The 24,246-nt window shown below is 40.1% G+C and overlaps 1 pseudogene; it reads right to left on the bottom strand.

The window, feature by feature from the left end:
* The window catches only part of LOC139887624 (uncharacterized), a 98,151-nt pseudogene extending 76,254 nt beyond the window's left edge, over positions 1 to 21,897 (bottom strand).
* Between the last annotated feature and the right edge of the window lie 2,349 nt (positions 21,898 to 24,246).

Genomic DNA, 24,246 nt, shown 5'->3' with positions numbered 1-24,246 from the left:
TATTTTAAAACAACTACGTTCATGTAAAGTATTATACGTCTAATACTTGTTAACATTTTCAAGTTATAATATATACATATATACATATATAATCATATCCGTTCCTATAATGGTTCGTGAATCTTTGGAATTTGGTTGAGGTTAAATGAATGTATGAACACAGTTTAAAATTCTTGAGATTCAACTTAACAAACTTTGTTTATCGTGTCGGGAATATATAAAGATTAAAGTTTAAATTTGGTCGGAAATTTCCGGGTTGTCACAGGTCGTAGGTGCCAGTTAACGAGAAACTAACCTGTTAACCTTGAGATGATGCTAGATGATGCTGGTTACGTAAGACGTGTAGTAGATGATGGTTACGTAACGTGATTGTGGTTAGAATGATAATTAGGGTTTGTATATATAGGCAAACCCTAATTCTAGAACCATCCGAGATAATGGTAATCCTTTCCATAACAAACTCCCCCGAATCACGGATGTAATTATGGAAAAGATATTTACTTGATAACTAAGTAATCGCTGTACCAGGAACAAAGGCATTCAATACGAATCTGCATACCGCATTGCGCATACCAATGCACGCATACACATGCTAGCGGGTGCACGCATACGTATAGGATGCGCATGCGGGTTGCAGTATCATTATGTCCCCCCAGTTTGATGTTATATGGCGCAAGACATATGACATCAAACTATTAAGCAAAAAAGAAAAAAACAAGAAAACGGCTAGCATTTAATTTTCCGCATGCGTTTCGAGGTCATTAAATGCCTGTCACTGTCGCAGAAGCCCATTCGGCTGACAAGACGTAAAGTAGCAGTTGGCAGGCGCGTGTCAGCCACGCGCTCCTAGTTAACCATACCCAACTGACATCCACGCGCGTACATAAAATGCCACCCGTTGATTGCGTTACACATGTACAGCCACGATCACTCCATTCCACCCCATGACCCCCAATCTTCACTATAAATAGACCCGATTCACACACATTTCTGTTTTTCTGCCACTAGCTTCTCTGATACGCTGCCAATTTCCATTCCGATCAAAATCCAAACATTCCGGCCAACATTTAAAGGTTAGTACTCCTCCGATTACTCATAGAAAATGACTAAGGCTAACGAGACTTATGTAGATAGTGTTAGATCGATCATAGAGCAGAAACATATTGATTCCTTAGTTAAACAATATCCACCGTTAGCAAAGTACAATCCAGTGCCACCCCTGTCCAATCAACGCGCCCACGAACTACCGGAGAAGAAGGTGGCCATTTACGAACATGCGTTTAAACATGGCAACTTTAGGGTTCCTCCCTCCGACTTCTTCCTAGGCGTTTTAGATCATTTCAGAGTAGGATTAGGGCAACTACACCCTTACGCCATATGGAAGATAGTACTGTTTGAGATGTGGTGCGTTGCACTCAACAAGGTACCCTTGGTTAACGTATTATGCCATCTATACCGCTTAGCCAACCACCACAAATCCTGTTTCACATTCTTCGCCCATCAAAACTTCACCAAAACCCCAAAATCGAATGCGGGTCACTGGAAAGAAACTTTCTTTTTCATTGAACAATCTGTAGTTGGTGCCAATTTTCCGCAAACGCTTGTCTAGTGCGAAAATGTGCAGAAGGACGTGAACAAAACCCCGGTCCTTGATGATGAGGAAACAAAGCTATTAGCGGAGTGCGCTAATGCACAACTGGTGCACCGGTCATATGGGAACGTGATGCTGCGGGTAGGAAAGATATCCGCACACTGGCCATGGGAGGACGTGCGTCCAGCCATAATCGGACCGAATGGAAAGGGTAGGAATAGTATAATCACGTACTAACATAACAGTTTGCTATATATTTATATGTTCTAACGCATGTGTGTATGATTGCAGAGATGAAGATGAAGAGAGTACTGACTGCGGAGGAGATTGCGGGCATCTCCCTCCGCAAGCAAGATGTGAACCAGCAGTTGGAGCAGGAGAAGACTGGAGAGAACGTGGAGCCAGCACCTGCCACCTCGGGTAACAAGCGCAAGGCCGCCGAAGCCCCCCAAACCCAGCAGAAGAAGAAAAAACTCACTCCCAAATAGAGGGAGGACATGCGAAACGGCAACTTCGTTCCCATCGAGCCACGTTCTGCGGACCTACCTCCCCCGCCTTCTGGTAAGCGTTCCTCCCCTGCGTATATACCACACACTTAAGTTTACATGTATTTAACCATTTACTAATACGCAGAGCATGTCGAGGAGACGCATCCGACTCCACCGCAGGTCAATCCGGAGCTTGAAGCCACCGCCACATCGAGAGATAAGGCGATACATCTGGATTCTGACTCTACACCAACTCCTCCCCGCGGTAGCTTCCGCCTTGCCAACCTCAATCAACTCACTCAATCCTCCGCCAAAAATGCCGCGAAGCAGTCTACCTTTCTGCAATAAATATTTCCTGCAGAGTTCCGCTAGCAACTAGCCGCATTGCCCTTCAACCAAGTGCACAACGCCTTCGTCCAAAACGGCCTTGTGTTCTTCGGTATGTTTGCGGATCAGGCCCGCCGCTCCACTAATTTATACCAAGTAGCCCTGCGTAAAGAAACGGAACTAGGGTTGCTACAAGCGGGGGTTGATCAGGTTAAGAAAGACAGGGATGCCACGGAAGAAGCGCGCAAGGCGGTAGAGTTGACTGCGGCAGAAACCAAAACTGCGCTGATTGAGGAAAGAAAGAAAAACCGCGAGTTGGTTGGGGCGGTTGACCAGTCCAAGGGGGAGGCGGAGCGCCTGCGGATGGACCTGGAAAGGGTTACTAGGGTGACGGTTGACGCAATGACCGGCCGCGAGCTGGCAGAGGCGGACTTAACAAAGCTTCGCACCGCCCTTCCTACCATTACGCAGAAGGTGATGGATTTCGGGCCCGTATCCGACAAGTTCAATGCCTACGTTGATGCGGTTAAAGACCACGAAATCAACAAGGCAGTGCTGGAGGTGATCCAAGCTTGCGATCTGACACCGCCGTACCCTGACATCGTACAAAATAAGTTAAAGGAGGGTACGGCTGCAGTGCTAATGGAGGCGGAAGAAGCCATCACAGCCATCCCTATCCCCCTAATCAATGCGTTTGCTGCGGACCCGAACATGTCGATTGATGGGTTCCTCAAGGAGGATTATTAGTGTTAGCTTGTAACCGTTTGCGCCGTAAGTCCTATGTTCAGGCAGGCAATTTGTAGAAACAATTTTTAGGCCATAAGTCCCGTGTCGGGCAGGCGTTTGAAACAATTGTCATATGTAATAACATAATTTTATGTATATATTATCGTGTTATGCATGCGTAGCGTATTAGTTTGTTTATATATCGCGAATAAAAAAAAAGGATGAAACGCATGCCCATGCGCACAGTTAACCAAAACTCATGCATATGCACAGGTACTGCGTAAAATAAACCAATTCTTTAGAAATTTAGACTCAAAATCTACTGCGTTATTGCTTTGTCATGTGCTAGAAGTGCACTTTAGCTGTATGGTAAGCAACGCAACTAAAAACAAACCAATGCTTTTACACTTAAGAGTTCCTCAAGCAAACCAATGCGAGAGTAATTACGCACAAGCAAACCAATGCTTGTATTTTTAAGCCGACTTGGCAGCCATCTAGTCTGCATGGTGCTTGGCTAGGGGGAAGCCAATTCCCTTCGCCTGCCGTTAATATCTAGCCTTGTAACCAAACATGCTTCTGCCGCACGGGGGCTAGAGGACACCCCTTAAATAGGCAGGAACCGCATACAAAAAAGAGAGAAATACACATCAAAAGTATGCGCGAGTAAATATTTTAATTGGCATTAATCATGATTACAACCGCGACACATCCAAACGGACGAAAAATACATAGAAAAAATAATGTGCTAAAATTAAATGGAGTGATCAGGTTCATCCATCTACATATAACACTTTTTCAACAACGTCGCGTGCCAAGTGCGTTTCACAGGTTTTCCATCTAATGTCTCGAGATGGTATGCCCCGGTGTTGCTTGCTTTTGCTATTTTGTATGGACCTTCCCAACAAGGGCCCAATTTTCCAGTATCCTCCGCATGACTTGCGTCATTCTGATGCCAAACTAAGTCCCCGCACTTATAAGAGCGCGAGCGCACGCGCTGGTTGTAGTACTTTGCAATTTTCTGGTTATTATTGGCTTCGTTTACCGCCGCAGAGAGTCTGCATTCTTCAAGCAGATTAAGATTTTCCCACAAAGCTTCTGAGTTATTTTGCTCATCAAAATTTTGTATGCGGAACGTTGGCACCCCAGTTTCTGCGGGTACAACAGCTTCTGATCCATAGACCAAACTGAACAGAGTCTCACCAGTGCTTGCTTTGGGTGTTGTTCTATGCGCTCACAAAACTTTTGGTAGTTCGTCCACCCACCCAATGCGACCATGACCCAATCTAGCTTTGATTCCAGCTACTATATCCCGGTTGGTGACTTCGCACTGCCCATTCGCCTGCGGATGCGCAACGAAAGTAAAAGTTTGCTTAATATTAAGCTCTGCGCACCAACTACGAAAAGGATCCCCCGCAAACTGCGTTCTGTTATCACTAACGATTTCATTTGGTATACCGAATCGACAGACAATGTCTTCCCATACAAAATTTCACACCCTTTTTCCTGAAATTGTTGCCAGCGGTCTTGCTTCAACCCACTTCGTGAAATAGTCGATTGCAACAATTAAGAATTTGATATTTCCTGCGTGCGCAGAGTATGCGTAAGATACTGATGTAAATAGCATATGGTATAAAATAAATGATAATATTACCTCGGCCTTTTGGAAATGGTCCGACTATGTCAATTTCCCATTTGCAGAATGGCCATGGTGAGGAGACTGGTATCATTGGATACGCAGGTTCCCTGCTGATAGGTGCATGTATTTGGCAAGATTCGCATTGCTTAACTATTCGCGCAGTATCTGCGTACATAGTGGGCTAATAATAACCTAGCCGCATAATTTTTGACACAATAGACCTGTGCCCCGAATGAAGAGCGCATGTACCTTCATGCACCTCGCGTATAACCTCCTCTGCCTCTTTCGAACCAATGCACCTTAAGTGCGGCCCTAAATAATTTTTTTGATATAGGACGTCACCCTCAAGGGTGTACAGTGGTGCCTTGGTGTGGACTTTCTTTGCATCAACGGAATCCACAGGTGAGGTGCCGTCCCGTAGGAAAGCAATGATAGGTGTCATCCATGTTGAGCTGGATTCCTCAACAGGTGCCACTAAAGGCATCATAACAATGGACTTCGCATGCAGTTCTTCTATAAGAACTTTCTTCCCCAGATGATCAAAGGCCAAAGCAGCCAATTTGCTAAGCGCATCCGCCTTCTTATTTTGCCCCCGTATGACGTGGGAGATTTGAAAAGCCTCAAACTGGTCAGCGAGGTTATGAACAAACGATAAATACTGTTGCATGGCTATGTCATGCGCTTCGAAGTCTCCGCTGACTTGACTGCATACCAGCTTTGAATCCACATAAGCGTGCAGAATTTTAACATTTAATTTATGCGTAATACGCATACCTGCTAACAAAGCCTCGTATTCTGCTTCGTTGTTCGTAACAGCAAAATTAAACCGCAGTTCATATGTATGCTCTTCACCATCTGGGCCAGTTAAAATTACACCTGCACCCGCGCCAGCTGAACTGCAGGCACCATCGGTGTATAATTCCCATGGTGACAAAGGTGGCTCAGGCGCATCCTGATGCTCTGCCGATGCCTCAACATCCGCAGGTAACTCTGCTAGGTAATCCGCAAGTATTTGACCCTTAACTGCGCTGCGCGAAGAAAAATTTATTTCATGTTCTCCTAACTCAACTGCCCATTTAGCCATTCGGCCAGAAATCTCAGGATTGTATAACGCCTGAAAGAAAAATGATTGCGTTAATCAATACGGTATTCCCGAACATTGCCGCAAATTAGGCATGTACCAACCTGTTTGATCGGTTGATCAGTTAGAACCACAATTGGATGTGCTTGAAAGTACCGGCGCAAACGCCGCGCCGTGTGGACTAGCGCATATACTAGCTTTTCTATTGGTGAATAGTTTACTTCGCTTGATGTCAGCGTCTTGCTTACGAAGTAGACCGGCTTTTGCTTCTGAGAAAACCTCAGCGTTATATTTCTGCGTAATAAATAATGCATGTAAATAAAAGTAGATTACCTTTCCGCGATCTGCGATAAGAACTGAGCTGATAGCCTCTTTTGATGCTGCAAGGTACAGCGTAAGCGTTTCTCCTGTCACTGGCACGGTGAGTGTTGGTAATTCAGCGAGCACCTTCTTCATATCCTGGAAGGCTGTTTCTGCTTCCTGAGTCCATATGATGTCCTTTTTCTTCAAGCAATTCTTCAAAGTATTGAAGAATGGCAGCTGTCGCTCTGCGGCTTTCGACAAGAACCGCGTGATCACCGCAAGCTTCTCGGTTAGACTCTCCACGTCCTTCTTTGTCTTTGGAGATGGCAGACTATCAATGGCCTCAATCTTTTTTGGATTCACCTTGATCCCCCGCGCCGTCACCACATGACCTAGAAATTTGCCTTCCTCTTCCCCAAAACTGCATTTGAGCGGGTTGAGCTTCAAGTTGATCCTGCGCAGAGATGCAAACGTTTCTAGGATGTCTGCGAGCATTTATTCTTCGGTGTTACTTTTAATTACCAAGTCATCTACGTATGCTTCAAGATTTCTGCCAATTTGGTGCTTGAAGGTTGCGTCAATTACGCGCTGATAGGTCGCCCCTGCGTTCTTTAACCCGAAAGGCATCTTCGTATAATAATATATACCTTACGGCGTATGAAAAGCAGTTTTGTCTTCGTCTTCCGCAGCCATTAAGATTTGGTGATAACCCTTGTATGCATCTAGAAAACACTTGTACCGAAAACCTGATAATGATTCCACCTTCCAGTCTATCTCCGGGAGAGGGTAATTATCCTTTGGACACGCTTTATTAATGTCTTTAAAATCAACGCATATCCGCCAATTACCGTCAGCCTTTTTGACTAACACAGGATTAGCAACCCATGTCTGATACCGCACTTCCCGCAGGATGTTTGCTTTGACAAGGTTATCTACTTCTGCGCACAACCAATCACTGCGCTCAAGATCCATATGCCGCTTTTTTTGTCTAACGGGCGTGAGTGATGGATTAACATTCAATTTATGTTCCGCTATATCCCGCGGAACCCCAGTCATGTCTGATTCTCACCACGCGAAAACATCTGCGTTAGCGGATAATATTCCATGCAATTTGGCCTTTGTTTCGGCTGACAAGCCTGCGCCGATTTTTATTCGCTTATCCGAATGTAAACGGTTTGCTATGACCGTACTGCTTGCGAGTTGTTCTCCCATGCTGGGAATGTTTACAGGCATAACTGAACCACACAACTCGGTTGTTTGATGTGACGCAATTGTGGCAACCCCTCCCTTCGTGGGAAACTTAATCAAACCATGCACCACCGATGGTATAATGTTAAAACGTCGTATGAAATTTATCCCAAGCAGCGCATTATACCGCGAAGTTGAACGAACCACATAAAAGTCAACTAACTCATGTCTGACCAACTGCGGATTCTTATCATCTGCGAGCTCTATTATTAGCTCTATTCGGCCTAGCGGCCATGAGCTTTCTCCGGAGAACCCAGATAACGTAATATCAAACTGGCGTAACTGCGTTTTGACTTCTGCAGGGAGGAAACGATAGCAATGCTCGTACATAATGTCAACGCCACTCCCGGTGTCAACATGCATGCGTTTGATTTGTACCCCGCAAGTAGGGATGCGACACTTAATGATAATGGGCTCGCTAACTGTGTCGATTGACATTACAGGAGGAAATGTGATTGGGAGAAGTTCCCAATCCTGGTGATCATTGTACTTTCTCCGCTAGCCAACTTTCTCTGCGTTGACCATATTAATGGTTACGTCGGCGTTTTTTGTTTTATCCACTTTTTGCCATGCGAAAGGTTTAGCCTTGGACCCCTCCTCTGCGGCTTTCCCCTTGTCTTTCTTAGGTGGTTTTAGGTGATCCAATTTACCTGCGCGCAGTGCCTCAAGCACTCGTTCCATCAAGTTTTTACAACGATTAGTGTCATGACCGTAATCATCATGGAATTCACAATACTTTGTGTTATCCCGCTTACCAAATTCTGTAAGCGGAGTTGGAACCACAAAGGTCGCGCACACTGGTTCGGTTGCCAAAATTTCCTTTGGTGTTTTAGACAAACTTTTCAGCAGCGCATAGTTCTGATTATTGATGTCGCGCTGGTTACTGTTTCGATAATTGCCACTTGATTTTCCTTTATCAGTTCTGATAGGACCACCGCTAGGATACCTTCCGCGAGAGTTACTTCCGCGGTTTTGATCGCGCGATCGATCATCATCGTCTTTCCTTTCATTGCGCGAGCTGTCGGTGGGAATATCGTTATCTTCACCACTCCGCATATAATCATGGCATTCTTTAAGTGCTTCAGCATAAGTTGTTGGCACCGTATGGCACAAACGCTTGACCAACGTTGGGTTCCGCTCTGAGTTTATACCATGTATGAGTCCGGAATTCTGTTGCTCTGGCTTAAGATCTGGTATGCGCAGGCACTCATTAGTATATCTTGTGAGAAATTCACCCAAAGATTCTTTGGACTTCTGCACCATATCATGACATTCAATATGAGTGTGTTTGCGTGGTCTCTGATTCTGATACTACAGCAAAAACTTCGTCCGCAGATCCATGAACCCGGCTATACTACCCGCCGGGAGTTTATTAAACCATTCACGAGCAATACCCTGCAGTGTCATAGGAAATATCTGACATGCAACCGGATCCACCCAACCTTGAGTGCGCATTGCGCCTTCGAAACGCTGTAAGAAGTCATCTTGATCAGTTAAGCCATTGTAAGTACCCAACGTGTGAGGTATCTTTGGCGCTGATGGAAACGGATATGCAGTTATATGCGGAGGAAACTTATCAAAAGTGGTTGGTAGCTCAAAGGGTGGTTTAACAGGGTCCCCTTTCAATCTCGCAAAGAAACGCTTCATCATGTCCTGAACAAAGTCAGGCTGTGAAAATAAGTGAACCATATCAGGAGGTGCGGCATGCATAAATTGACCTGCAAGATTTTCCTGCCCCTGAATATTTTGCCAAGGTTGAACCTTCATCTGCGGATATAACCAAGGCTGCTGCGTTGGAAAAGAAGGAAGACTTGAAGGCGCAGAGTATACAGGTGGTTGCAAAGGGACCGAAACCTGTGGCGCAGATATCTGCGAAACTTGAGAATACGCTGTTAAGAGCCCAACCGTATGCGCAGTACTTTGCTGTTGCGCAGTTATCAGCGTCCAATGAGAGTTTGCGTCTGGAATGACACCAAACCCCCAACTATTAAGTAATGCCTGCGCATCCGCAGGGGTCAGAAATTGTGAAACTGGACGCGGAGGTTGCCAAGGTTGTAATGGCATAAACGACGAATTCGGCTGAACACTTTGCGTCTGCAAAGGGATTGAAACCGTGGTACTATAAATAGGTACCTGACCGCAACATACCACATGCGGGCCTACTGTTTCGCCGCTAGTGCCTACCAAGATAACCCTCGGATCCACCGAGGAAAAATCCAGCCGCGTAGTTGTGACTGGTGAGTTTGCCCTTGGCGGTGTAATCCCATCTGGATATATCGGCTTATACCTCTGAAAAGGCTCGCCGGATACAGGTGGAGGATATGGCGTGTATCCCGCCCCCGTAGTCATAGCTTGCGTCTGCTGATTACCAGACGGTGTGTTTTGATTATCTGTTTGAGTACGTTCCGATGAGTCCCCGGAAGTCATGATACTGTTAAAGAAAAAATTCAAAAAATTTTTTGTGAATAATAAGCCTTATAATTCAAAACTTTTAAAAGAAAAAACAATTAAACAGTCCTGAACTAATTCAGCTCTCAATGAAAGCACCACTTGATCATGCATATATCTTTCATAAGGTCAATATGCCTGTTCAACACACAAAAAGGGGGGTTTAAGGATCTTAGAACAAGGCTCTCCGGTCCGGCTACCGTGAATAACCCTGGCCGACATGATGATGTCGGCGGGGTGGCCAAGTGATTAAGTCCACCTTCGATAATGGTCGTCGATCAGAAGGCCCCAAGTAAGGTCGTAGGTGCCAGTTAACGAGAAACTAACCTGTTAATCTTGAGACGATGCTAGATGATGCTGGTTACGTAAGACGTGTAGTAGATGATGGTTACGTAACGTGATTGTGGTTAGAATGATAATTAGGGTTTGTATATATAGGCAAACCCTAATTCTAGAACCATCCGAGATAATGGTAATCCTTTCCATAACAAACTCCCCCGAATCATGGATGTAATTATGGAAAAGATATTTATTTGATAACTAAGTAATCGTTGTACCGGGAACAAAGGCATTCAATACGAATCCGCATACCGCATTGCGCATACCAATGCACGCATACGCATGCTAGCGGGTGCCCGCATACGTATAGGATGCGCATGCGGGTTGCGGTATCATTAGGTCAAAACTAGCACCAGAATTTTGTTCTCTCTAACAATACGTAATTTAAAAGATAAAAACCACCTAATTAATAACACAAAAATGTATTAAACTATCAGTTTTATTAAATTGAACAATTCAAAAACACCAGCATCATAAATTATTGTATATTGTCTATCAGCTGATTTTTTCCAAGATAAACATAAAGAAAGAACTAACCAGTATTTATGCGAGCAAATTAACACATTCACGGCACAATTATAATGATCAGTCGTTTAATTAATTTACAGAAATCTATATATAAGGCAACAAATCTTTGTTGAAATATGGGATTAGGTATTTATACAGATAATATGTATGCAGGCCCTGCCCATGCTATGGGCAGAATGAGCGCTGGCCAGGGCACAAGCATTTCATCCATGATCCCTTAGCAGTTTCATCCATGATCCTGGTGCGCATCTACCTATAAATTAATTAGTTTCATAATAATAATAATACTTTTTTAAGAAAGATATATTCAGAAAAGTGTTAATTGCATAATAAAGTTGTTGGATTTCAGATGGCCTGAGATATATAAAAACACATTTGAAAGATATATTGAAGGGTTTAAGAGAGTTTAAGAAGTCATCAACAGTAGCATTTGAATATATAGTGCGGTGAGTTCTTGTTTCAGGACATATAATGAAACGAGAAAGTTGATACATTGTCATGCTTACTAACTAGTTATTGTTCATCCTCGTAGGATCTATGGAACCATGAAGAACCAACCGAACAAGATTACATCACCAATGGACAAGTTGTATCTATTGTATATTGTATATATATACGTTAAAGACAAGATCTTTTAGGGCCATTCAGATGGTACAATAAAGGTAACTAACTCCTTACCGTTACAAATCATTTTATGTGGAAATTACAACCTATTAATGAATCATTTTTTGGTGTATGATACCTAAAACGGGACCAAAGGCCTTCCGACTGAGTGGTATCGAGCCTTAGTAGGGCGGACCCGCGATTAGTTGCCAAGCAACCCGGGTCTATTCTGAGGAGGGGGAGGTTTTATTTAGGATTCCCGCAATTAGCCGCCAAGCAACCCGAGATCGATCCTTGGAGTTTCGGTTAGAAATCAAATAGTGTAAATATTGTAAACTTTGGGGATCAGAAAGTTATCATCATTTCCCTCAATGACAGCAAGGATACAGCAACGTATGGATCAATACAGCCAGCCTTCCAAAGATAGAAAATTTCTTTCCATTCTTGTAGGCATATAGCCGTTGGTCTCCTTTGTATATATAGGATCCATTGTAAATGATTAAAGTACCAATTCAGCTTTATCAATTCATACAAATCAATAAAACGATCAATACTTTTTCTCATTGTTTTATCAACTCAAACATGGCATCAGAGCGTTGTTAATGATCCTGGATCATTTAACATCTGTTTTTTCATCATATTCATCTCTTTTCGAATAACCAACAATGTCTGGAGAAGACAGTAATCCCAACAACCAGCTTATTACTGAACTAACCAGCCAATTGGCTAGGTTACTTCAGTCCAATAATGACAATCAAACACAAAGGTTACCAGATTCTTTGAAAATCAATGTTAACCTCAACAATTCCAATTTTTCATTGTGGTCTAGGATGATTAAGGTTGCCATCGGAGGCAAATCCGAGACCCTCCTTAAACATCTCACAGAAGACCCACCTGCAAGTGATAATCAAAAATGGAACTAGGATGACCTGGTTGTTTTTTCGTGGGTGATTCAAAACATTGAACCACAAATTGCAAGCAATCTTACTCAATTCCCAACTGCAAAGACTCTTTGGAATGCCCTCATCACAACTTACAGTTCAGGCAAAGATAAGTTGCAAACGTTTGATCTACACGTCAAAGCAAACAACATTAAGCAAGAAGGTAAGTCAATCGAAGATCTGTGGTTAAAATTACAAGGGATTTGGGGTGAGATTGAAACAAGGGATCCAAACCCCATGGAACACCCAAATGATATTATCAAATACAACAATATCAGATCAGAGCAAAAACTTTTTCAATTTTTAAACGCTCTTGATCACAAACATGATAATATCAAAAGGGAATTGCTTCGAATCGAACCCTTACCAACCGTTGAGGCAGCATATGCTGCAATTAGGAAAGAAAATGCTCACCAGAATATTTTTAACAACAAGATCGAATCCACAAACCACTCAGGCATAGCCTCTGGATTAATTGCACCTGCATCTAAAACCAAAGAGACCGATGGCCATGGCATGTATTCAAAAAACCATCGTAGATCGAATTACCTTTCATCCAAAGATAAAGATAAACTCGAATGTGAAGAATGTGGGATGAAACGGCACACCAAAGATCAGTGTTTTCGACGGGTTGGGTATCCCGAATGGTGGAACGATGGTCACAAAAAGGGAAAAGCATCAATGGCAGCAGGAATGACGGCAACCAGAGGCAATCAAGAGACTACCAACTCCGGTACCACCACTGCTCAAGGAGGATTTGGGTTGATGGCGGCTGAAAAAACTGCATCATCTTCCCCAGGTGGAGGTAAATTGGGGTTAGGGTTCGGGTTTACATCCAAACCCGATCAATATTCGGATGGGGAAGAGACGGGTTATTTAACCCAAAATAAGTAACACTTATTGCATAAAGACCCCTCACCTAACTTCCCTTTAAAACAACCCCATAATAATCTAAATTTACCCAACAGACCCCCCAAAGATTATGAAAATCTTGAACAGTCCCATGAGCACAAAAGTAACCCTAAGTGTCAAAAGTTTTTTCAAAACAGGTCCTTTTCGACTAACGACGTTTCATTTGCTAATGTTATGTCTAACAAAACAAAAAAACGAGGAATGGATTATCGATTGTGGTGCCACCGACACCATGACATTTGATAAAACTGATTTTTATTCGGAGTCAAAACCAAATAAAACTCAAATTAAAACGGCTAATGGAGGAAGTGTTCAAGTTAAGGGAGGAGGGGCTATTGAAATATCACCAACGTTAAAATTAAAAAATTGCTTTTACGTCCCCGCACTGTCACATAAACTCTTATCCGTTAGCCACGTGACCAAAGAGCTTAATTGCACCGTATTATTACACCCAACGTTCTGTATCTTGCAGGACATCAGGACCGGGAAGATCATTGGTCGTGGTACTGAACGGGATGGGTTATACTATGTGGATGAAGTCACTCAAGATGGTACAATCATGCTAGCTCATGGGACTCCTAATAGACAAGCTTGGTTGTGGCATAGACGTCTAGGACATCCGTCTGCTAGTTATTTAAAGATTTTATTTTCGAATCTTTTTTCAAATAAAGTTATTGAATGTGAAACTTGTATTTTGGCTAAAAGCCATCAAAACTCGTTTAAAACTAGTGATTCTAAATCTGATCACCCTTTTACCTTGGTTCATTCTGATGTATGGGGACCCGCAAGGGTAAATGGGGGGCATAACCTTCGATATTTTGTACTCTTTATTGATGATTGCACGAGAATGACATGGACATATTTTTTAACTAACAAATCCGAAGTATTTGAAAAATTCAAAACTTTTTATTCCATGATTGAAACACAATTTAAAACTAAAATACAAATTCTAAGATCTGACAATGGCGGAGAATTTGTCAACACTCAAATGAAACTTTTTTGCGAAACAAGAGGGGTTATTCACCAAACTTCGTGCTCACATACTCCCCAACAAAACGGTGTTTCCGAAAGGAAAAATAGGATCCTTCTTGAAATTACTCGTGCCTTGATGATAGAGTCAAATGTTCCGAGGTCGTTTTGGCCCGAAGCTCTTGCTACTGCCACTTACCTTGTTAACAGACTTCCAACCAAAGCCTTAGAGTATAAGAATCCCCTTGAAACTCTTGCTAAATTTTACAAACCCCCGTCAAACCTTACTCTAAAACCTAGAATATTTGGATGCACGGTCTTTGTTCATATTCCCAAAGGAGAAAGAACTAAACTCGACCCTTGTGCTGAAAAATGTGTCTTTGTCGGCTACGGGATTAATCAAAAGGGGTATAGGTGTTACAGTCCAAAAAGGAGACATATGTTCACCTCTATGAATTGCGATTTCTTGGAGACTGAGTACTACTATACCCAACACACAAGTCAGGGGGAGTCAGAATCATGTGACCCTGTGAGTTGGCTAGATTTGCCGTCATCTGAAGAAGTGACTCATAGTAACCCTCATACCAGTACTTCCGACAGTGATCTTCCCAATACGACTGAGGTCAGTTCTGAATCCTTTGAACCTATTATTACTAACCGTGAAAACGAGTTGAACTCATCAGTACAGGAAACAGGTCAGACTGAGGAACAACCTAACCAACAAAGTCAACCCGATCAACCAACTGAACCTGAACCCGAACCTCCACAGGAACAATATGTTCTCCCTCCAAGAATTAACCGGGGAATTCCACCAAAGAGGTATTCTCCCGAAAGAGAAAATCCAAGGTCAAGATATCCAATGGCGAACATTGCCAAAGGTAATCTATCACATGAAGCAAAACAATTCACTTCCGCGATATACTCTGAAAAAATTCCAAACACTGTTGAGGAAGCCCTAAAATCACCCAACTGGAAAAAGGCAATGGAAGACGAAATGAAAGCTCTTATTGCTAATAACACATGGGAAAAATGCATGCTTCCAGAATCAAAGAAACCAGTTGGATGTCGATGGGTGTTCACAATCAAACATAAAGCCGATGGAACCATTGAAAGATATAAAGCTCGACTCGTTGCAAAAGGATATACTCAGACATATGGGGTTGACTACTCAGAAACCTTCTCACCAGAAGCCAAGATTGATACGATCAGAATCCTCTTCTCAGTTGCAGCAAACAAAGATTGGCCACTTCATCAATTTGACGTAAAAAATGCCTTCCTACATGGAGAACTCAAGGAAGAGGTGTACATTGAAGGACCTCCCGGATTCACATCTACCTTTAAAGAAAGGGAAGTTTGTCATCTTAAAAAATCTATTTATGGCTTAAAACAATCTCCTAGGGCTTGGTTTGGGCGGTTTACCATAGCAATGAAAAAATACGGTTTCAAACAAAGTAATTCGGATCATACACTTTTCTTAAAACGAAGAAATAATCTTATCACATGTCTCATAATCTATGTTGATGACATGATTATTACAGGGAACGATCAAAAAGAAATTTCAAAGTTAAAAGCAAATTTGTTTAAAGATTTCGAAATGAAAGATTTGGGCGGTCTTAAATACTTCCTAGGGATTGAAGTCTTGAGATCCCGTCAGGGGATCTTTATTTGTCAAAAGAAATACATACTCGACCTTCTTGCTGAAACAGGTATGATCGATTGCAAACCAGCTGACACTCCGATGATTCCAAATCAAAGACTTTATATGGAAGAAAAGGCTAGCTTAGCTGATCGAGGTCAATACCAAAGGATCGTGGGAAAACTCATCTATCTTGCCCATACTCGCCCTGACATTGCTCATGCTGTTGGGGTCGTTAGTCAATTCATGCATCAACCCCAACATCATCATATGGAAGCTGTATGGCGGATAATCAAATATCTAAAGGGAACCGCAGGAGATGGGGTTTTATTCAGCAAAAACAATCACCTAGAAACACAAATATACACAAATGCCGGGTACGGGGGAGAGAAAGGAGATAGAAAATCAACATCCGGGTACTTTTCTCTCGTCGGGGGTAACTTGGTCACATGGAAGAGCAAGAAACAAAAGGTTGTAGCCCTATCAAGTGCCGAGGCCGAATTTAGGGGGATTGCTAGAGGTGTAACTGAAGCTTTATGGATTAGGAAACTCTTAACAGAGATCGGGTTTCCTCCTAAGGCTCCTATCAAGATTATGTGTGATAATGAAGCTGCAATAGCTATCTCCGAAAATCCAGTTCAACACGATCGAACCAAACATATAGAGATCGACCGACACTTCATCAAAGAAAAGCTCGAAGCCGAAATAATATCTCTACCATCAGTTCGATCCGAAGACCAACTAGCCGATATTTTAACCAAGTCAGTTAATGGGAGACTCTTCAAAGATATACTCTCCAAGTTGAATATTAGGAACCCCACTATTCAACTTGCGGGCGAGTGTTAGAAATCAAATAGTGTAAATATTGTAAACTTTGGGGATCAGAAAGTTATCATCATTTCCCTCAATGACAGCAAGGATACAGCAACGTATGGATCAATACAGCCAGCCTTCCAAAGATAGAAAATTTCTTTTCATTCTTGTAGGCATATAGCCGTTGGTCTCCTTTGTATATATAGGATCCATTGTAAATGATTAAAGTACCAATTCAGCTTTATCAATTCATACAAATCAATAAAACGATCAATACTTTTTCTCATTGTTTTATCAACTCAAACAGTTTCCTACCTAGCGTGCGTGGGTGCAAAGGAGAGCATTCGATGCCTCTCAAGTCATTAAAAGAAAAGACCAAAGTAGCTTAAATGACTGGTTGAATGGGCTGAAGTACCCCGAAGTTTCTTTGATGCATTACAACAATTTTATCCCTTTTGTATTAACAGTTCATTGTTCTCAGTAATTAAAATAAACTTTTTCATTGGACTAAAGATGTTTGAGGGTTAACCCAACCGTTTAGTCTCTCAATATGTAATACAAGTGACCAATATCAATTGAAACCATCATGACTCGCCCATATTTCCACCTCGATGTATTGTTTATGCTACATTATCTGAGAATACTTTTAGATCACTATTGGAGGTGTTCTGATAAAACTGTCAGGTTAAAGCTCATATTTTTAATTGATTCAAATACTTTTTTGACTGGATGATTAAATCTTGGTTTGTTAAATCACTCACGAACAACTAAGGGTGGTTGATTAACAAGGATACTATTTAATATGAACAATATAATAGAAAGGGATAAATTAATTTGTCGATGTAATAGCACACTAAAGAACTATCGAACTATATGCATCTTTCATTTAATTACGTGATAAACATTTTAGATATACGCAAAAGAGAATTACAAATTTTTAATATATTTTATAGTGTTTAGATTTATCTTCGAGTTTATCTTTGTCATTTCTTCCGTTTCGGACTTTAACATGTTATCCAACCCGCTATAACATGTTAACCGACCCGCCCATTTTGTCATGACTAATGATGAATTATAGACGAAGCACGCATACGCGGGCCTTTGAAAAGCAAAATCACAACTTTTCCTATTTCCTACTTAAACCGATAAAATGATTGACGTCTTCTGCTCTTCATAGTGAGAAAAAAAAACGCTTTAAAACAGGAAATGCATGTTAACCACCAGGTTATGATTGCAGACCAACTTTATTCTTACAATACTGGCACAAAGCATTGAGCTTCAACCATCTATCCACACAATCCTTGTGAAAAAAGTGAGTGCACGGCAACTCTCTAAGTTCATCGTTATTTTCATACTTTGCCAAACAAATGCAGCACACCTGTCAAGTACATATGTAATAAACATTATATATGGAATATATACTAAGGCTTTTTACGTGGTTTGTTAGACGGGGATGTTTAAAAGGTCAAATATGAGTTACGACAGACAGTGTCACTTAGGTTGACCAGCGAAACGCTTTTCTCCAAAATTATCAAAGTTGTTAATAAAAGCTACCATCTAATATGTAATCTTAAAGGATTTCATAGATAAAAACACTTGGAGAGACTTTCAATCAGTTAGACCCATTTTTTCCAAGAGAACTTTATCAACCGTTTTGACATGTTCGAGATAAAACATAACCTGCATCCAACTTACATAGGTTGAAATTGCCACTACTTGTTGCAAGATAATTATTTTAAGTGAATACACTAAAAAGAAAAATACAAAATTATAAACAAAGTATCCAAAATTAATCAACAGAAAGTTAGACTTACTGCATCTTCCTCGGATAGAACACGCTCATTTCCCGTTACTACAGCCACGACCCCACCTTCACCAGAACTGGATTTGATCTCTGTATTGTTTTCATGTTTATTATTAATAATATTAATCTTAAACTTGTATGTCGGTAGAGAATTTATGGACTTTTTAGTGGCTCCTCTATTTTGTGACAGATCCCCCATCGCGATACGCGGCGGGCAGCAAAAGAGTATGATGAATGCCATCGAATCGAAAAGTTAATGGAAAGAAACACTAAAGATAGCCTGCCAATAACAATAACAATAACAATAACAATAACAATAATATTTTATTTATTTTTAACACACTAAAAGACATGGCTTAGACCACTCCCAACGGTATATAATTAGAACCGTCCTCGACTCCCTTCCTCGGCCGCCCTCGAGGGCGCCGTTGGCATTCTACCAGCCCTCGATTCTCTTTCCTTCTTCCGTGCTGGTTTCGGTCGTGTGGATAACATTTCGAGTACGCAGAAACTAAATGAATTAGCCGTTGCCCACCATTTTCTAACCGTTGCACTGCAACGGCTTCTTCTTCTTTTTTTTTTTTTTTCTTTTTTTTTCCTTCTCCTCCTATATAAATACACTCCAATCTTCTATATCTCAACACCATTCTTCAATATATCAAATTACTCTCAAATCAAACAATCACTCAAAATGGCACCCACTCTCGTCCCTATTTACGTTTACTTCAACGGTGAGTTTTCGGATGATTGGAAATCGTGTACTCAAAGTGGCAAAAGAAGAACGTTCGAAAACGTTGACGTTAGTGAAATGGATTTTTCGAAGTTGTTGAAGTTTGTCAAAGAAAATGTGGAGTTCAAACACTCGGACTTCGTTTATTACAATGATGATGACAAAATATACAAGTTTCTTGATACGGATGAAGATTGGGATGCCGTTAAAAATAAAGCAATTACGGCAAATGAACCCATAAAAGTGCATCTTCTTTTCATTGATTACGATTATCGTCCACCAAGAGAGAGTAGCGATGAGGAATGATGGGTTAGCGATGATACGATTGACAAAAGATATTGATAGTCTTAATATTATGTGTTCGTATTTATATGCTTAATTGTGTAATTTTTATTTTTTTTAAATGTAATCGTATCTTTGTTTATCAATAAAAGTGTTGTTTAAAAAATTTGTATTAAAAATAATAATAATAATAATAATAATAATAATAATAATAATAATAGTAGTAGTAATAAATATTAATAAAAAAAATGTGGGGCCATGTGATGGGGAGGGAGGAGATGGTTGGTAGTGGTGTGTGATGGAGAGTAAGTGAAAAATAAATGGAGAGAGAAAGCTGATGTGGCGCTGATGTGGCGGTGTGTCCTGGGGAGGAAGTACGTCATGGTTGGAGTGGTCTTAGTGACGTCTCAGTTTTGATAATTGCTGCTTAAAACAACGTGTTCACACTTAATTTACCATATACAATTACTAACTGTTATCTTATGTAAACTGAAACACTATTATTTCTTTATCCCAAACTTGAGCCGCAACATTTGACTGTTAAACCAAATAAGCAAAATGAATAACATTCGAATACGAATAAAATATTTTTTTACATATTTACATTCATAAACTCCGTATTAAATTTAAAAATACAGGATACTTATTTTTAATTGGCAAATTCAGCATTAATTTATATTTTATCATTTCAATTGAGTGCTCATCTGTGATATAATTTGTTGTTCACTTAACAACTTAATATACTCCTTTGTTTGTGCAAATTTAATAGCTCAATATTTTTTTGTCCAAATTTAAAGTTCTTTTACACATTTTCTGTATGCATACAATAATAAAAATGTAACTTAAAAGTAAAGAGTAAATTTTTTTAAGTAAATATAAAGTAAACTCCGTTTTTCAGTACTATTGGACAACCTTTTTTTACCTTAAATTGTCAATGAAAAGATAGACCGGTATGTTACCATTCATAGCCATTTTGTCTAAAACAGTGTCGGACAATAAAAAGTCACAGGCATTTTTGGGTACGAACGATGACTAAAGCGCTGTCGCCGCAACGCGCGGCCCGTTTTAATACTAGTTACTATAATATGACAACTCTAATCAACCAAACAAACAAACAAATATGATGATGTACGGACTGTTAAGTGTTACCTGTCCAAAATGAGAGCATTAGACCCAGAAGAATCGAATACCAATGTCAACACGCCCCCAACAACATACCACACTAGATAAAAGCGATCCAACCACCACATGAAGTTTTCAACTAGTGCTCTGAGCCTGCAACAGGAAAAATAACTTTTCTATCAATAATGGATATTAATGAAAGCCTACCAAGAATGACATGGTCAAACGGGTTGATTACAAAAAAAAAAAAAAAAAAAAAAAAAAAAAAAAAAAAAAAAAAAAAATACATACCTTGTATTACTCAGTAACATCGATAAAAGTGTGGTTGTACCAATGGTGTTGTTAGTGTCCATGACTGAAGATGAAGTTATATAGGCAGCTATATCTGAAAGACGACTGTTAGAAGGAGGTGAACCCTGACGAGGCAGAGTTAGATCAACCTGGTCTGACGCTTGATTTATAATATAAGTCAAACGCCAAGGTAACGACAGGAGAGTTGCAAGATATGCAAAGGCATAAACAATAAGCCACGTAAACAATGGAGCATGAGGATGCTCATACCTTGATAAACACAAAAATACAATTCCTGTGATCATCTCTGGCACACAGTATTAACTAAATCTATAATAAATACACAAGTTGGGCTTCTATGGATTGCATGGCCATTCATCCTTCTAGAAAATGGTATATTTCTTTCATTTTTAGTTCCATCGGTTGTGGTAGCAAAAGAAGAATGTTCAAAATCAGCTTGATCATTGATGACACTACTAGTTGAAGGAACAAGGTCTTCTTCATTTTGTTGTGACTTCAACCCGCTCACCTGTCTATCTTGTTGGGTTATTATATCAATCACATGCTCCTTGTTTTCCTTGGTTTCTGCTGCATCCATTACTAGTGGTGGCCCATAATCTCCCATCTACACCATGCAGCAAATAGTGAAATAGTGAACACATGATAAATATACATATAAGTAGCAAATAAAGCTTGGAAACAGGTTAAACAATACACTATTTGATTTGTCTTATGGTGGCATACACACAAAATCACCTTGAGAATTTCATAAATTCAATCTTAAACAAGGTTTGTAACTACCAAAATCTTTTCATGGACAAAATTACATGGGGGGTCCCTGTGGTAGGCTCAAAATATCAACCGGAGTCCAAAATTTTTTTTTGAACTTGAGGGGTCACTGTGGTTTGTGGTTTGTGGTTTGAATTTGTTTCACGGGGAGTCCAATGGCCTAACGTCCGTGAAATTCTAACTGTGGAGCTATGCACATGAGTTGCACATGAGGGCATATTGGTCTTTTCAACTCCTTTAACCCTTTTAGCTCTTACCTGCACCCTTTTTTCCTCAAGACCTTCGTTCATCACTCGATACAAACAAATCGATAGTAGCAGCACCTTCAAATCTAGAACTCCATAAACCAAATCAAAATCAATAACAGCGCCGCTACTCAACCCATACAAGGAACCATAGATTCGAGTTTACCTGACAAGAGTGATGGATTCTTGGCTCCGCCTTCAGATCTGGCCGAGTCCCTAAAATACAAGAGTGATGGTTTTAGACGAGGGTTGCATAGTAAGATGGTTTCCGGCTTTAATTTTACCTATATAGATGAATCGATGGCCGTTAATGATGAATCGAAGATGATGATGAATCGTTTGTTTCTTCACAATATTCTGAGTAATATGTGATGATGAATCGATGATAATGGAACAATACAAAGAAAGATTTGGGTATGGCTTGAATAATACTACTACTGCTATGTTCTTCAATTGAAACCCCATATTTGGGGTTTTGTATGGCTTGAATTGAGTTATGATTAATGAGAAGTCAAACGAAAAGGTGCAGAACATTCAGATGCAATTGAAATTGGGTTATGTTTAATCGATTTTTTAAAAAGCGTAAATACATAAATAATAAACAATTTCCTGCAAATTTATCTTCTAGTGACATAGTTTTTCTTCACATAAATGAAGGGACAAAGTATAAACCTTAAAAAAACTTGTTAAGAATCCAGTAACAAATTTTAATTCATTTTCTTTCTAATTTCATCTTTGTATACATTGTTAGGACAGTTGGATTGTTATAAATAAAGTGTTGGATATTTTATGTTTGTTGTAATTGACTATGTAATTGTTGTTGTAATTGATCATGTGATTGTTGTCTTTGTTACTGCAATTGATGTGTTTTAATTTGGGTTTATTAGACCACTCTTAACCATGACGGTCCGTCATGGGATTACTGACTGCCACATCAGCGTTACATCAGCACCTTCTTTCCATCACTAACCAATCACTAAATGCTAACAACTATAACGTACCCATCACACACTTCCTCACACCCACTAAATTAATAAATTAATTCAAGGTACAAGTAATACAGCAAAATGTACAACAAATAATTACACATGTTCCGTGATGAGTTTTTTCATCCAACGACAATTTGCATCACGGGTATCCAACCACTAATCAATGGCGGAGTGCTAGTATCGGAGTTAATGGAAGGCGGATCAAACCACGGATCAACCACTAAACCGATACTAGCGGTCTTAGAAGATGAAGAAGTGAAAGACGATGATGAAAAACCGGTTCAAAGGAAATGTGGGTGAAAAGACCAATATACCCTCATGTGCAACTCATATGCATAGCTCCACAGTTAGAATTTCACGGAAGTTAGGCCATTGGACTCCCCGTGAAACAAATTCATACCACAGCCCCCCCCCCCCCCCCCCACCCCCCCCCCCACCCTACAATGTAAATTTGTCTCTTTTTATGCCAGGTTAATAAGGGGCAAACATTGAGAAATTTCATTTAATTAAGGGCAAATGACTCGAAAAAGTAACATAAGTTACTCAATTTGACAATCAAGGTAACCCCCAAATCGCATAAGCCCGAAAAAAATTTCAATTTTATTTTTGCTCAAGAAAATGAATGTGTGTTCAAAAATTTTAAAATTGGGATAATCTTCATTAAATTCATTAACGATCGTTAATCAAAAATACACGATTAGTTCCTAAAATTTCTTGAAAAATTGCACCAAAAGTCCCATTTATCATCTTCATTATCAAATCTTGAAAAACAAATCATCACCACTCATCTTCATCATCACCACTTTTGTATTTTTTTTTTTTTTACTAACGATTGTTAATGTTTGACGAATATTACCTCAATTTAAAAAAAAAATTAACGAAGATTACCCCAATTTTAAAATTTTTGAACATGCAATCCTTTTCTTTAGCAAAAATAAAATTAAAAATCTTTTTCGGGCTTATGCAATTTGGAGATTACGTTAATTGTCAAATTTAATAACTTATGATATTTTTTTCGGGCCATTTGCCCTTTTAAATAACTATCATTTAATCATTATTGATGCATAATCGGGTATAACAAGTTACCACATGCAAGCTACTTACTGATTATCATTAACCCAACATCAAACTAAGCTTGTATTTTCAGTATCCTCATATCCTTCCAATACGCAACTAACTCACACAAGGGTCTACTAATAATTAAAATTAAAATTATTATAAATTCAAAGGCAAATACAAGTGCAAACCAGAATTCACATTTTATCATATTCTTTTACTTTAATCATCCCTAACTGATACTTCTGGAAAATAAACTCGAAAACAAACTACCAGACCTCTAACAGTATTAACAGATGCAACAAAAATCTGTTTTAGATATCCTTAATAATCTATTAACTACAAGGTA

Source organism: Rutidosis leptorrhynchoides, chromosome 2 (assembly GCF_046630445.1).
Source record: "Rutidosis leptorrhynchoides isolate AG116_Rl617_1_P2 chromosome 2, CSIRO_AGI_Rlap_v1, whole genome shotgun sequence".
NCBI lineage: Eukaryota > Viridiplantae > Streptophyta > Magnoliopsida > Asterales > Asteraceae > Rutidosis > Rutidosis leptorrhynchoides.
This window is presented reverse-complemented; position numbering and strand designations above follow the sequence as displayed.